Source organism: Siniperca chuatsi, linkage group LG17 (assembly GCF_020085105.1).
Source record: "Siniperca chuatsi isolate FFG_IHB_CAS linkage group LG17, ASM2008510v1, whole genome shotgun sequence".
In the NCBI taxonomy this organism is placed as follows: Eukaryota; Metazoa; Chordata; class Actinopteri; order Centrarchiformes; family Sinipercidae; genus Siniperca; species Siniperca chuatsi.
In genome coordinates this window covers 11,814,460-11,827,695 of record NC_058058.1, presented here as the reverse complement: position 1 = coordinate 11,827,695, position 13,236 = coordinate 11,814,460, and the positions used below count along the sequence as shown (strand labels likewise).

Sequence of the window (13,236 nt, the reverse complement as noted above, 5' to 3'; positions counted from 1 at the left end):
CATGTGTGTATGCATGTGTTATAGGATGCCGGGGGAACAAAGGATTTCCATGACACAAGAGGCCCAGGACAGGACTGGGGGGAGAGATGGGTGTTGGAGGAGGAGAGGATAAATTAGGAAAACGTAGCCCAGCAGAGCTGTGGACAGACTCTGGAGGAGTCAAGACAACAGTAGAGGGGATCAGAGGATAAATGAGGAATAAATGACAGTGAAGTTTTAGAAAGACATGCTTTAATGGTTTTAGGGTTGAGCACTTTTGAGGGCTTTTTTTCTGTGCAGCTTCTGAGCCCAGGCTCATTCAACTTTGTCACACAAAGCTCTGTTGAAGCCTGGTTAAGTCAGCTCAGGTCTGCTCAGTTAATGGGAGGCTGTGTGGACCAGTTAACTGAATTTTGGGCTTTAAAAGTCAACTTAAACTATCAAAGTCATTCTGACCTTGCACAATTTTAATCCTTCTTTGATATTGTCTGACTACAGCAAAGCCTTTACCACAAAATATAAATTTTACATATTAAATATCAATAAACCACGGCTCCATAATTTTGAAAACATTAGCATAAATACTAGCCTGATTCCAGAAATCTGAACCTCTGCTTACATCTCCAATAACTTTCAGTGATTCAAAAAGTAAAAATAACAACAGTTATAGACTAATACATTGAAACAAAACAACCCTGTAAACTCAATTATGTTTTTTATCAATAAAATTAGGAAAGGTTGTCCTGCACTTTGTATGCCCACTATCCCCCCTGACCAACTCCCTACAACTTCCTTGCCTTACTTGTCTCAATGCACTTTGTTCCCTGGGGGGGAACTTTACCACCAAACATAATCCTGGCAGAAATAACTTTTTCCTCTTTTTCCTATAGCTGGCAAAACAAATTAGTAGTATACACATGTAATTTCTAGGATACAGGGTTTAACGAAATGGCAAATCAGTCTATCAGGCTACACCAGTGCTGCACAACCAAGATCAATACAACTGTGTTTAACTGCAGTTTCTACAATTCATTTTCTATTCAATTTCACATGAAATCTGCAGAATAGTTTTACAGGTGCAAACAGAAAGAGATAAAACAAAGCAAAAGTTTCTCTCAGTGGCAAATGGTAAAACATGTGAAAGACCAAAGAAAATTAATTTCCAATGAGGTTATCCTCTTCAAGAAAACAAAAGAGAAAGCAACCACATGTAGAGTAACACCAGGGACAAAAGGATTTATGGACAATTATATCTTTATACCTGAGGAACACCAGCACTAACAGTGACTCTAAGACACCACTCATCCCAAATATTGTCTATTTCCTAAGATTAACCAACCTAGTTAATCTGACAAAAATACAATGTTGGTTGGTATAATGGTGGTATAAAAATATAAGGATATTTATTGACAAAATCACTATTAAAACTATTAATTGACATTTTATCTAGTTTAAGCTTTTTACTATGTTTTTATTGAGTGATTTGATGTTTTCATTCTGTTGTTACTTGTGTCAAGCTGAAGTAGAGCATGTGAACGCTCTTGCATGTTGTCACGCTTTTCTAGTGAATGCTTTGTACAATCTGGTTTGATGGTTGATTATCAGCGCTCACCCAGACGTCTGTTGTTCCCCCAACAATAGACTACCACCACCAGCCCCTCTCTGCACATGTGTGCGTGTGTGTGTGTGCGTGTGTTAATCATGCAGCTCTTATCAGCGACCGTCAGACCTGCAGAGTCTCCGATGTGCTCCCTGCTGATAGCTGAACACACAGAGGTCTCCTCCCCCATTGGGGGTTTTAAATAGAGAACTAATAGACCTCAGCTTGGAAAATAAAAGCCGAAGATCATTACCAGGCAAGAGCAACAACTCGGTAGAACAGTAACTACTGGAACAAACAGCTGATGATATACTGGCCTCTTGATGTGCAGTCACTGAGTGGGAAGGAGCTGAGAAAGACACCACTGTACGAAACGCCTCCATCTGACAGCAACCACAATTCACACAATTCTTCTGCAAAATCTAATGAAAACATGCTTCATCCGGCAGAATATCTCAGCTTTTCATTCAACCCCACACTGCCTTTTGCATACATTTGAATAAAATACAGAAAAGATGTCTCAGAACTGAAGGTTTCGAGATGAAAATCACAAAAAAATTCAATCTAGAGGCATCCCTTTTTTATTTTAAATAATATATTTACATTCAATTCTTAAAAAACAAAACTTATTTTTAGAAAGCATTCCCTGAATCATATCTATTTTACAACCTAAAGCATTAGAGGTCAGACTGAGTCGACTGTGTGTGTTTGAATCATGTCCTGCAACTCATGACTCTGACTCTGATTTCAGCTTTGACGTTGAGAGAAAGACACACAGAGAGGGGGGTGAAAGGATAAAAATCAGTCATTAGAGTCTATTCACTCTGTCTCTATGGGGCCAATGGAAAGGCTCTTAACCTGCTGACACACACTCACACAGAAAGAGAGAGAGAGCTGTAATGAACAGTCAAGGGAGTCCATTGGCCCTTCTGTTCACATTTAGACTCTTGATTGGCCGAGACCTCTGACCATGAAGGTCAAAAGGTCAAAGTTGTGACCCCCAAGGACAGCTGTGTGTGTGTGTGTGTGTGTGTTTATGGGGCAATGAACTGACATGAAGAGTTCCAGGGGCAATAGAAAAACCTATCCTGGATATTTTGATGAAGAACTTTAATGGTCAAACCTTGATGAGAGTTCATAGACATTTTTATGAATAAACACATTATAATGGGTCAGTGTGAATTGCAGGTCAGCGGCTCATGAGGTCTGTTTGGATGTGTGGGAACTCCAGTCTGCAGCTGACAGCTTGTTAACAGAAGGAGATTTGACCGCCAACCCCAATCACTCTTCCCCCCGCTCTGCAGCAACAAGGTCAAAAACAGAGGTGGAGGAGGGAGGAACGCTACGGGTAGGAAGGTGTTTGTGCTGATATTACACTTAACCACACACACACACACACACGCCTGATATATCAGTGCATAAAGAATTTGTCTCCAATATGTGAGAGGTTTGGTCCACAAAAGTAAAATTTGAGACCACTCTTCTGTCTTTTTGTTTTCTTTTTCCTCTCTTTTTCCAGTCCTGATCAGCAGTTTATAAAACCCTGCAGAGTATCGAGAGATACTCCCCAGCAAACAATAAGAAACCCAGACAACAGAAAGAAAACAAAAAGCAATGGAGAAAGAAAATGTTGAAAAGTATCACACTCTTTAATTAATACTGCCCCAATAGTGTTGTCATCTGGTAGGATGGTTGATCTCTTAACTGCTGTGTTTTTAAGAAAATAAATATGTTTATTTTTGATCATTTCATTAAAGTGGCATTAATCGATATTCTTATAATAACAAAGTATCAAATGACAATGTATCTGCAGCTCCCCTCGGCCTTACAGAGCTTTATAGCAAGTTTCAGCTCATTGTTTAGTTGTCCGGCCTGCAACTTAACTGTTTTGGTTCACTCTCACCGCTCTCATTGTAGCGGCACACAGCTGTTTTCAGCAAAAAGGCTCTAAAAACCCACTGTACACTACCTGCTCAACACCAAACAGCAGACAGACACAATTAGCGACTACCTGGTGAACATAGTGGAGCATTTAGCAGCTAAAGAGCCAGATATTTCCCTCAGGAGTTGGTAGAGACTAAAAACAGAGCTAACAAGAGAGTGAATATTGGACTTACATTCATGAGGTGGACGGAAACTCCAAACGAATGATAATGTTGCTCCGTAACTGCTGGATGTGTAAATAAGCAAGTGTTTGCTCCCAAGTTTGCCATACTTTGCCATTTGCCAATGTTGTCAATGTTGTGTTTACAACTTACAACAACTCCGCTGCCCCAAAGTGGAAAACAAAAAAACAGTTATTGTTTAGTGACCTGGTGAAACCTCTTCTGGTTTTTGGCTCAGTAACTCCGGACAGACAACATCAAAATGTGAACCCACAGACCTCAACGTGGATCCAAAGTTGAAACAGGTTTTAAAGAAGGATCAGTGGTGTTTTCATGAATGATCAGGTGCTAATGATATGATATTTTTACTGTAACATTGTTTGTGTTTTGTATTGTTCTGCATATGTACTGTATATGTTTAACTGTTGACTTTTGTGTATTTGTTTAAAGACCCATCTAGGGATGATCATTACAAACTAGTTTAGCCTATAAATGCTGTTGTATGTGGCATTGGACCATGCCATTTGTCCCTATAAAAATAAACATTTATATAATTAAAATCACAGTACAACATCTGCATTGGGCAGGTAAATATTTTCCCCTCCCACAGTAACTACTGTTGAGGTGCCCTTGAGCAAAGCAGCATCTAGTACTTGCATGTATTCCTGACATACTGTGTGTATATCATGAAAGTAGGTAGGTCATTTGAATCTTCTGTATCAAATGTCTCTCTGGGAATGACTGAATGACCTGGTTATACAATTACACTATACATGTAACTTATAAAGTTTTATATCTTTCCATTTCTAAATTGTCAATAATTTCATCTGTTGTGTCTTGAAGAGGAAAGTTTTTCCTTGTTCCTTTGGAAAGGAGTCTTGAATTGCAGGTAGAAGAGTTTGACAGCCTCTTTTTAATCGGTTTCTATCTTCTCTTGTCTCTCTGCAATCTCTTACGTGCATGATTAAAGTTCAAATGTAGCTTCCAGCCAGTAGCACCACTTTAGAGGCATAGTTCACCTCCAAAATGTCACTGAAATAGGAGCAAATGACCAATTTTTAAACTCAAAACAACTCGGTTTGCCTTGCTTGCACATGTTGTGTGTGGGTATGGTAATTGAGGCAACTGGTTGTTGTTCATGTTTTTGTGCTGCTCCACAGTTTGCTCGTTTGCAACACTGTACCGTATTTTAAAAATAGGCATTAAGTGGAGCCACACAGCAGCCAAAAGTTTTGCACAGGGAACTTGGGGTCAAACTGTTGAATGGAAACAGTGCACTGCTTAAAACATATATATATATATATATATATATATATATATATATATATATATATATATATATATAGAAATGAACAAATAACTGAGACATTGTTAACAAAATCAAGAAGTGCGTAACGGCCCTATGTCACACACCACCAACTATGTGTCTTCAGCTAGCTATAAGAAGAAGCTAGCTTGGTATTCTCAGTACGGACATCATGGCAGAGGCGAAGAGACCGAAGAGAAAAAGAGAGAGTGACCGAGCAAGAGGCCAGACAAGACAATCTCGGACTAGCTTTTATTCGTTGGTGAGAGCTTCGCAAAATAAAAGGCTGCAAGACAGACACCGAGCTGGCCTTCTTGCTGTTGGACTAGTAAGTAATATTAGCCTTGCTAGGTTTTGTGTTGTTGCACTTGCTTGATGTTCATTAGCAAAGTTGTCGACTCACTAGTTTTTGATCATCTTTTTGTTATTCTTTTTGTTATGTTAGTGTTTATCTCCGATGTCACAATAAATAAAACTATGCAGTAATATTTGTGTAAAATTATGTAATATTACTATTACTACCCTGTCAGTCGACATGGTTCTTTGGCTTCTGACGCCGGTTCCAAATCCTTCAGCTTGTCAACAAATGCACGATTTGTATTTATGATTGTGGTGTAAAAGTGAATTGCACTCCAAACTGGGTGCCCAGTTGCAAAAAATACCCATTCTTACATAATAGGGCTTTAATCTTTGCCAAACGTGACAGTAATTGTGGGGTGCAGAGGCACATGTCAGCAGAGGGATCACTACCTGCAGAGAGGATGAAAAAGATGACAAAGAAAAGGAAATAGAGGTGGAGAAAATCCTGCAAGCATATGGGGTTCATAACCTAAATTTAGCACAAAACTAAAGTCTGCAAGTTGCAATTGGCAGTTCAAAAATTAATCAACCTACAGCAGGATGTATGACAGAAAAAAACAAACAAACAGGCAAAAGGGACGGAGAGGTGTAGAGATAGAGGAAGATAAAGAATTGGGCCAAGCAGGGATCAGCTTCACACAGAGATCACAGACATGGAGCGCTGTCTGTGTGTCTGTTTACCTCACTTGCTCCATCTTTACCACAATCACTGTCTGATTTTTTTTCTCTCTGCATCTCTGCCAAAGTTTGACTCTGAGAGAGAGAGATAAAAGATAAGCAGAGACAGAGAGATGGGGCTGCAGTAAAAACAGGCAGTTAGAGGAAAAAGAAGAGGAGAAAGAAGTCGAGAAGGAAATGCAAATTGTTGTCTCTCAATTTCTCTTTTCTCAATAGGCTGTGGACAGAGCAATAAGGTCAGAGAGCTACAGAGAGAGATCACACCCTGATCAACCAAGATGGCGGCGCGTGTACATCGCAAGGCTCAGTGTCTCTCCAGTTTCTGCATTTATACAATGTTTTTCTTGCTCATCTCGGGTCTGTTCGTGCAGAACAGCTGTGCCTTAACATCGTACACCCGGCATGAGCTCTTGGATATTGGTTTGCGCATTCCTGGCAGTTTTAACGTCAATCTTTGACTTGTCCCTGAGATCGCCAGAACACCCGATGCTACGTACCCTACACGGCCATGCAGAAGTGCTTGCAGGCGGCGTCGAAATCGTAAACAAAGGCAGGGGAAGCGCGGAGGGCTAAGAGCTAAGCTAAAGCTAACAACACACCGACTCTCGTTACCCAGCATTTTCCTCACAAATGTACGATCATTGGTGAACAAAATGGAGATTTGACTCCGCATCATCAACAGCAGAAGACTTTTGAACTGCAATGTCATGATCTTCACTGAAACATGGCTACACAGCGGCATACCGGACAATGCTACTGAGCTAGCTGGATGCCACACACTCCGGGCAGATAGGACAGCAGATGAATCCGGTAAGACCAGAGGCGGAGGATTGTGCATTTACCTTAACAAAGCTTGGTGCACGAACTCTGTCATTGTTAGGAGACACTGCTCAGCTAACCTAGAGTTTCTCATGGTTAAATGTAGACTGTTTTATCTGCCACAGGAGTTCACTTCCACCATTATAACGGCAGCTTATATTCCTCTGGATGTTGATGCCAAGCTTGCTTTGAGCGAACTTCATGCGGCCATCAGTAAACAACAGACTGCTCACCCGGAGACTGCATTTATTGTTGCAGGAGATTTTAATCACTCAAACTTAAAGGAAGTGCTCCCTAAATTTCACCAGTATGTTTCCTGTCACACCAGAGGAAACAAAACTTTGGACCATGTCTACACAAACATGGCTGAGGCTTACGCCGTGACCCCCCTCCCCCACCTGGGTAAATCTGATCACCTTTCTTTGTTCCTCACAACCAAGTATTCACCTCTCATCAATCATCTGAAGCCATCAGTGAGGACCATCAAAGTATGGCCTGTGGGGGTAGACTCCACACTCCAGGACAGGTTTCAACACACAGACTGGAGTATGTTTGCCTCTCAGGCCACCTGTGGTGCTCATACGGAAATAGACAGCTACACCTCCTCTGTACTGGACTACATCAACATCACCATAGACAGTGTTACAACTCAGAAGCAGATCACCACATACCCAAATCAGAAGCCATGGATGAACAAGGGGGTGCGCCTCCTGTTGAAAGCCCGCAACACTGCCTTCAGATCAGGTGACGCACAGGCCTACAGCACTTCCAGGGCAAATCTTAGGGGGGGGCATCAAAAAGGCCAAGCACTGCTACAAGCTAGAGGAGCACTTTTCCAAATCCGACCCTCGACACATGTGGCAGGGCATCCAGGCCATCAGCAACTACAAAACCAGACACTCCACCCACGTAGGCGCAGATGTCTCCTTCCTGAACGAGCTGGGGTCTTTACGGATATTTTCAACCTGTCCCTCGCCCAAGCAGCTGTGCCAACATGCTTTAAATCCACGTCCATTGTGCCAGTGCCGAAACACTCTAGTTCAACGTGCCTGAACAACTACCGCCCTGTAGCACTCACATCCATTATTATGAAGTTCTTTGAGCGGCTGGTCCTGGCACACCTAAAGGGCTTCCTCCCATCCACACTGGATCAGTTTGCCTATCGCAGCAAAGGAGCACAGAGGATGCAGTCTCCATGGCACTGCACTCTGTACTCACACACTTGGACAATAAGAACACACAAATGCTATTTGTTGACTTCAGCACTGCATTCAACACTGTCATCCCTTCCAAGTTAATCACCAAACTTGAAAACCTGGGCATTAACACCTCCATTTGCAATTTGATTATGGACTTCCTGACAAACAGACCTCAGCTTGTTAGGTCAGGCCACAATGCGCCACCACCATCACACTCAACACTGGCTTTGTGCTGAGCCCCTTCCTCTACTCTTTCTTCACACTTGACTGCAGGCCTGTGCATGGATCTAACGCCATCATCAAGTTTGCAGACAATACTACGGTGATTGGTCTCATCAGCAACAACGAGACTGCCTACAGGGAGGAGGTCCAGCACCTGGCCACATGGTGCTCAAACAATAACTTGCTCCTTAGCACCTCCAAGACAAAGGAGCTCATCGTTGACTTCAGGAAGGAGAGAGGAGGCACACATGACCCCGTCCACATCAACGGGATGGCTGTTCTTCCACTTTCTATCGCTGTACAGTTGTCCTAACCAACTGTATCACAGTCTGGTATGAGAACTGCTCTGCAGCAGAGCGCAAGGCACTGGAGCGGGTGGTGCTGCCCGGCGCATCACAGGGACTCCACTTCCAGCCATTGAGGACATCCAGAGGAAACGTTGTCTGCGTTTTTAAGGACTCCTCTCACCCCGCCCAGAGACTGTTTTCTCCTCTGCCTTCTGGAAGGCGTCTCAGGTGCCTCTGGACAAGGACCAGCAGACTGAGAAACAGCTTTTTTTCCAGAGCTGTCTTCCTAATGAACTCTACCCCCCGCTGATTCCACTGTCCCCTCATATACCTTAATCTTAAATGCTGCTATATTGTTTTTGCTGCTGCTATATTGTTTTTGCTACATGTACGACATGTTCGTTTGCACTACCGGGCTATTTATTTATACATATACTGCATCATTTGCACTCCAGTACTATGTACTGAATACTGCAATAACTCACCTACTGCACTGTTAGCTATTTCTGTCCATAATTTGCACTACTTATATATACTACTAATATTAATTGCACTACTGTTCTGCCCAGTCCAATTCATTATTGTACATATCCATCAGTATACTTCTGTTTATAGTAATGCCATATGTATATATGTCCATAGTACCACTTGTAAAATATTTTCATAATATTGCTCTATCCTGCTTTTGTGCACATACTTTATATCCTGCACTTGCTTATTGCACTTCTGGTTAGACCTAAACTGCATTTCGTTGCCTTTTACTTGTACATGTGTAATGACAATAAAGTTGAATCTAATCTAATCTAATCTAATGCTCACCAAACAACAGCTTTTTCCTGCTTTTTAGATTTCAAAAAAGTTCTTCACTCAATCAGGCATACATGGCCTGTTGCTAAAGTTGACTGAAAAATGTACTGGGGAAATGTTTGATATAATTAAATATGTAATGTTAAACAATATAAAATATATATATATATATATATATATATATATATATATATATATATATATATATATATATATATATATATAGCCACAAGCGGCAATTCTGGGGTTGAAGGTAACAAAGACCGTTAGAAGTTTAAAAGTTTTGATCTTTTTTGCATTTTCACAAATAGAATGAAGAAAACAAACAATTTCTGATTTATAGCCTGATTTGTGTTATTTCACGCCCATTTTATTTGCATCTGTAGCGCCCCCTAGTGGTTGATTTGAATGAAACTTTCAGGGCATGTTTCAGGTACTTATGTGGACATATCCTGGAAGTTTTGTGATGATTGGCCCAACAGTTGTTGACTTTGGTCTATTTTTGTGCTGAGCCATGCCCCTTTAGAAGTTCATTGGTCAAGGTCTACTAAAAAACTAAATAGATATCAACAAGGTTTATACAACTGTTAATAAGATTCATCCAATGATGATCCACTGAAAATTTGGTAGCAATCGGACCTACAGCTTAGTAGGAGATGTCAAAAATGTGTTTTTCAAAATTAAAACAATTAAAATTGCGGAAAATCTAGTTAGATGGACTTTAGTGGTCCAAGAGGATTTTTTTGTAGAGCACATTGAGCTGGACGTGTGAGAAAAATTTCAAGTCATTCGGACTGACTTAGGGTGTGAGGGGCGTGGCCTGTTCAAAATTGCATTTTTGGGCCTTAATTACAGCGCCACCATGTGGTCGATTGGGCTCATATTTCTGTGGAAGCACATGAACATAATTTCCAGTTATTGGGCCAAGTTTTGTGTTTCCAGCTCATTAGAGCTCACAGGAATTATACAGCGAGGTATAAAACATGGTTGCAGTATTGCTCCAATCCTTTTTAATATATACTGTACATCAATTAACAGACAAAATCACTAGAACAATCAGATATCCCTGGTCTCCCTCTGTTAGATATTCAAATTAAATGTCTTGTTTGCAGATGACTCAGGAATCAGCATGGTCTCTGTTTGAGTCTGCACACAATCTCCTATGCAGCCATGTGCGAACTGTCCACAGTCATTCATGTGTAAATACTCGCGCTCTCGTCATTACTGGAGTTGCTTTTGCTTTCTGACACTGTTGTAGGTGCCATGGAAAAATCTTCAGCAAGCACACAGGAAGGCCACTTGTGAAATAGAAAAAAACAGGAAAAGCCACATTTTAGGTCCCTTTGAAAACACTTGGCTGCTTATAGCAATGTAGATTAACTTTACATGACAGAAAGGAAGAATGTCTGTTTCAGCTATTTGCTAAACAACGATGGATTTATCCCTTAAACCAGTCAATAAAAGATGATGGTGAGTTCGACAAACTTGTGAAGCCGATGTGACTGAAAGACTGAGGAAGCCTCATATTAGCTACAACTGAACTTTGGAATTTCTGCACAGGACTGTGAGGACTGTGGCCTTTGTTCCCCATCTTTTACATTGGAAGCACAGAAAGGGATCTTTTAATGGCCAGTATAAACAGGAGGAATAATTACAGCAAGCAAAAATTGTTTCAATGTATATATGGGTGTGTGAGTATAGTTTTAAGGCAGACTGATGTGAACCTGTCCTTTAAGCCTTTTCTGATCATACTGGCCCTGTCTGTACTACAGCAGCAGCTGCATCTTCTTCGACTGTTAATCTGGAGAAGATCAAGGTCATTATTTCCCAGCCTTTAACTGGGCTACACTGGTATTTAACAAACCCATAACTAAACATCTTTAGGACTAAAATTTATATCAAAGGGCAATTTCACTTTGGCATTAAATGATCTCAGAGACAAAGGACACATGAGGGAGGTCCATGCCATAAAAAAAACTACACTAGCCTCTGACTGCAGTGTGTGTCGAGCTGAATTAGACCAATTTCAAATTTAAAAAAAGAAAAGAGTGCATTTCTATATCAACATGACTTGTAGTCTATACATACAATTCAAAGAAAGAGTTACTGTAACTGAGTCTTATATTTCCCTCTTTCTACAATGAAAGGAGTGAGAGGTGCATATGTATATGTGTGTGTGTGTGTGTGTGTGTGTGTGTGTGTGTGTGTGTGTGTGTGTGCGTGCGTGCATGTGTGTGTGCGCGTGTGTGTGCGCGTGTGTGTGTGTGTGTGATTGGGCAGATTGTGAGGAGAAGAGCAGATGAGAGGAGATCATGATGACAAAAAATAACATGCACACACTTAGGCATATACACAGGAAGAGAGGGAATGAGGAGTGTAATCATCTCCAATCAAGATGTTATTGATTTGCTGCTTGATTTCTCTCTCTCTCTCTCTCTCTCTCTCTCTCTCTCTCCCTCCCACTAGCACCTGGCTCTTGTCACAGTAGGACACTGAGGCTCAATAGCAGCAGCGAGACAGACAGTTATACATCATTATCTTTCCGTCTTACACACACACATAAACTCTCTCTGTGTGTGTGTCTGTTTCCTGGTCACTGGCTCCAAGACGAAACACACAGATGTTTTTTGCTCTCTTCTGCTCTCCAATCACAATTGGCTGCTTGTCTGCAGCCACAACAACTACCCACAAATACACACAAGCAAAAGATCCTTCAGTTTTCAGGACACCTAAAGTATATACATTTAAGACAGAGTGCCTCTACTGTACAATAACCTGTTAAATCTCATACTTATCATCATTTTAAACTTGAATATGAGGGCAGGAACAGGCGATCATTGAGGTCATTTCGTTTTACTGTTACAGTGTATCCCAGTTCTATGTTATATATTAACACTGTAAAGTATACTACAGTAATATGCACTATTATGAAAGTTAGTATACCAGAAATTAATATACTTAACAGTTTTGTTCGGACAGAAATGATGACAGATGTCAGTGCAGCTGCAATATGAGAAAGTTCCCAGACTCCCTTAAAAAATCGTGCAGTTTTGTAAGTTGTTGAGTTAGAGGAAACTTTATAAACTTTATGACGAGCTTGTTGTAAATTATAATGTTGTAAAAAAAAAAAAGTAATTAATTTAGTTATTTCTTTCCTTGTGTAAAAAATATTGTCTCAGTTTGTCCCGGCATGTTGCTGTACCGACGTGTAGGCTGCTCTATGTCTCTCACAACCCAGCCTGCAATTTTAGACGGCTACTATGTATGAACCGTATGAACTATATCTGAATGTAAATAATCACAATGTTAATTTTCTAACTTGGTCCTCTCTTATATGTTCGTCCATGCTTGAGAGTTTTTACTCAACTCCCTGAAGGAATCGTAAAGTAGAGTTACATAACTCTTGGAATTCAGAGATGCACAAAATGTACTTTTCTTCTCAGCAGTAAAATTGTAGAAACTTGGACAGGAGTTGTGGAGCGTATTTGGGGTCAAAGTACAATTTAGTGGAAGTTTGGCTGCACAACCTTGTGGAAAATCAGTGTAGTGCACACCACTAAGCCTTGCTCTGCACAATGTCAGAATTGCACTTTTGGTGTGAAAGCTCTGTCACAATGTGTCCACATTGTGTCTTACACAACAAGTATATGATCTTCAGTTAGAGTAAACCAAGACAGTATTTTGAGCAGCTTTGAACAAAATCAATGGTACTTTGCATCTAAAAGTTGATATATTATTTTGCACCAAAAGTTGATGATAGAATTCTCATTTACGTGGGTGTGTTTATGTGCAGGTCATGTTTTTTGTGTTTTAAGAGACCGACCCACAAACCCAGTTGCAGGCTGTCAGAAAAACAGCTGAAGGCATCACAAGG

General features: G+C 40.8%; 1 long non-coding RNA gene across 4 annotated transcripts in view; it reads left to right on the top strand.

Moving 5' to 3' along the window:
• Nucleotides 1-13,236, top strand: part of LOC122864932 — a 45,433-nt gene that overhangs the window by 13,336 nt on the left and 18,861 nt on the right. For 2 of the 4 annotated variants that reach the window (XR_006375352.1, XR_006375351.1), the window contains exon 3: nucleotides 2,768-2,927. This is a non-coding gene — a long non-coding RNA (uncharacterized LOC122864932). Of the gene's footprint in view, nucleotides 1-2,767; nucleotides 2,936-3,098; nucleotides 3,399-13,236 lie in introns of those variants that run through there. The other 2 variants (XR_006375349.1, XR_006375350.1) reach the window with 2 other exon arrangements.